At 46.7% G+C, this 3,592-nt stretch overlaps 1 non-coding gene across 1 annotated transcript; it reads left to right on the forward strand.

Moving 5' to 3' along the window:
* Positions 1–307: 307 nt before the first annotated feature.
* LOC142576935 (U2 spliceosomal RNA) lies at positions 308–505 on the forward strand. The gene has a single exon (XR_012827029.1). It is a non-coding gene; the product is annotated as a U2 spliceosomal RNA (small nuclear RNA).
* Positions 506–3,592: the final 3,087 nt, after the last annotated feature.

Here is a 3,592-nt window from a genome sequence, read left to right on the forward strand (position 1 = left end):
GCGATACGTGTGAAAAAACGTAGGGAAGAGATTGATACCACCGGATGCGCTTGTGAGCCATTCCACTCTGTGAAGGTGGATTACCAGCGAAGCTGTTTAGCACACGACACAGTGGTGACACAGAATTTTGAACAACGGTATGAACTCATTTACTCTGATTTTTTTGTTCGCATTGGCGTGGACGACGGGACCGCGGTCCAGAGTAGCTGCCGGAAACTAGACACACGCGATGTTTCAACGTGACCGCCACTACGGGAGAGCGGAAGGAAAGTCGGTACGCAAGCGCTTGGAACGCCGACAAAGAGAGGTCGATGCGAACGTAGACATGGGCGACGCATGCCAAACTGTAGTATCTGTTCTTACCAGCTTAATATATGACACGGGTTCTATTGGGACCCAAGATATTAAACTTAGTTTTGCAACTTGACGGAATGCTTGAAGCTTGCTACAGTTCCTCCACGGGTCGGTCAATTATTGCACTACCTCCGGGATCGGCCCACGTTCTTTGCCCAAGCAGAACAAAAATGCACGGAAGCTTAGCCATGAACAGCTTCCCTGCAAAATGCTACAATGAAAGACACGTGCAGCATATCTGAATAATTAAAGCAGGCTAGCTGGATATTTGTCATTGCTCCGCTTCAAAGGGGAAGTCAATAAATCATTATCGTCATGATTAGCACTGGGATTTGAAACAGTCATAGATGCATCAACTTACTTCTGCAGCAGCCTTTTATGCTCAGAAGTGGCTGAGAAGGTCAATATATGGATCGTTAAGGAAAGTTGCAGTCACTCCTGTCAAACCCAGCCATCGTTCTGCTTTGCAAGGGGGAGGAGCTGTTTTCACAGCTCACCCGCCTAGGGAGAGGCTTCTGCGTCGCCACCTTCAGCAACGTCACATATCACGCGCGTGGCAGCGTTTCTTTATTTTCTCGTTTATTTGGCTTGAGATCAGTGTTTGCCAGGCGCATCTCCCCACGCTGGCTCGATTTCTTTGCTCGATGTGAATTCTATTTGCTTATTAACATAGTGCAAATGACACTGGCATATCAAGAATGACCGATACTTTTGATTTTCAGGCACCCGTCCTTACAAAGCACTTGCACGACTTATAGCATGAGGGTGACATTTGGTCTGGCTGCTAAAAATCGGAAGACGAGCTGAAAAAGCGAGAACGATCACTGGCTGCGGCCAACGTGGAATTCGCGCTTCGTTCGTCACGAAGGCAGGCGAGTGCCCTAATCGGTGAAGGCGATTCATAGCGCTGCGAAAAGGGCACTATAATTAGTTCGCGAATTCCACATCATCATCATGAGCCTGGGTACGCCCACTGCAGGGCAGAGGCCTCTCCCATACTTCTCGAACAACCCCAGTCATGTTCTAGTTGTGGACATGTCGTCCCTGCAAACTTCTTAATCTCATCCGCCCACCTAGCTTTCTGCCGCCCCCTGCTACGCTTCCCTTCCCTTGGAATCCAGTCCGTAACTCTTAATGACCATCGGTTATCTTCCCTCCTCATTACATGTCTTGCCCATGCACCCCCATTTCTTTTTCTTGATTTCAACTAATATTGTCATTAACTCTGGTTTGTTCCCTCACTCAATCTGCTCTTTGCTTATCCCTTAACGTTACACCCATCATTCTTCTTTCCATAGCTCGTTGCGTCGTCCTCAATTTGAGTAGAACCCTTTTCGTAAGCCTCCAGGTTTCTGCCCCGTAGGTGAGCACTGGTAAGACACAGCTATTATACACTTTTCTCTTGAGGGATAATGGCAACCTACTATGCATGATCTGAGAATGCCTGCCAAACGCACCCCAGCCCATTCTTATTCTTCTGATTATTTCCGTCTCATGATGCGGATCCGCCGTCACTACCTGCCCTAAGTAGATGTATTCCCTTACCACTTCCAGTTCCTCCCTACCTATCAATTCACGAACTGCCAGTTCGTGAATTACATCGATCTAAATAGCAATAAATTCGGAACGAGCGCTACTACACGGCAATTTTTCTGTCGCAATTGATTTTGTCTGTCCTTAACCCAAATACGATATAGATTGACCTCAATCGCTAATGAAAGTAGAGTAGCATGAAGGCCATGAACACAGGTGTTTAAAGGTTGAACGTTCACACTATTTGCGCATGGCTGGCTGTGCCGGCTTGTGTAGGCGGTGGAAATAGTTTAGGCGTAGGTAGTGCTAATGATACCGCGCCGAGCGGTTTATATTTGTTCGCTTCTCACTTATAATTTTCGCGCTACAAAAACAAAAAAGAAATTCAGAATTTTATCTAAATCAAATGAAGGTGTGCTTCTCGCTTGACGGGTAAGTCAACGACATATTCATTTATGTAACTTTCTCTAACGCTGCAGCTGGATCAACTTTGGAAAATCAATTACCGAAACAGAGATATGCCGACTCCGAAAGAACAAGAACCAGTCCTTGCATGGCACAGAGAGTACACTTAACAAAGCGCAGAATAATTAAACTTCGCACGCGTAATGCGAAGGTTGTCGGATCGTTCCCCAACTGCGGCAAGTTGTTTTTTCATCCACTTTGATTTCCATGAATTTATCGCTTGTTTATTTCATTTATTAAGGACAAGTATTTTCCCCTATGTTGCCCTTGGTGTCAGTGTTTCTTGGCTTCTTATGATATGACTAATTTCGCAATTAGAACTCACAGGTACTATTACACTAGCACAAACTGGATCGGTCAGTTGGCTTTTGATATGCTTGCCTGTGTAAATGGCTTTAGCTTTCTTTAAATCCGCTCGGGTCAATGCTTGAGAAGTTGGGTCAGAGGAGCGATGCACTGTTTGCCTTAGGCTGACCTTGGTTTGCATAAGCAGCTGAGTACAGCAAATGAAGCCTCAAGATCAACTCCAAAACTGCTTTCAGCTTGTGTGAAAGAATCAGGGGCACACATAGAAGGTTAGTGGGGGATACATTTTTCGTGCTACTACAAATATTTATTGTAAAGGTGGTTTGTCACGCCATCTCCCATGCCGTGTTGTCTTGCAGTATTTTTCACTCAGAGTTCCTAGCTGCCTCCTTGCCCAGCCACATATCTGCAGTATGGCAAGCCATCCAAAGTCCTCCTAGATCTGCTAGCCAGAAGGTTCTGCGTGGATCTGCAGAATCGTAGAACTAGAGTGTGATCTGCAAAGCCAGAACCGAAGACTGTCTATTTGTCAGCGACAGAAGAATGCTGCAGTCCAAGAAAAAAAACCTCCTGAAGAGATGGAGTCGCCACTTTTGGGAACTGACCAGCTGCAATGCCTGGGAAAGGCTACGATACTTGGTACACCATTTTCAACTGCTACTATCGAGAAGCAGTTGAAGATCAGGCTCACGTGTGGACCTAGCGGTTACACCGTCGTTCGAGAGATTGGGACACTACTGCCATCTGAACGTTTCAGAGGCAACGTAGCAAGGAGGAAGGCCAGGGCGGTGGCGCTTCTACGCCGCGTGACAGAACTCCCTGGCGGTAGCTGCTTCGTTGGCGCCCCAGTATGGCATCAGCAACAATTTCACGGTAGTGTCGATCAACCACAGGGGTTCGACCGTTAACGCAGCTTCGTTACGAAGCACATCGT

The sequence above is a fragment of the Dermacentor variabilis genome, chromosome 3 (assembly GCF_050947875.1).
Source record: "Dermacentor variabilis isolate Ectoservices chromosome 3, ASM5094787v1, whole genome shotgun sequence".
NCBI lineage: Eukaryota > Metazoa > Arthropoda > Arachnida > Ixodida > Ixodidae > Dermacentor > Dermacentor variabilis.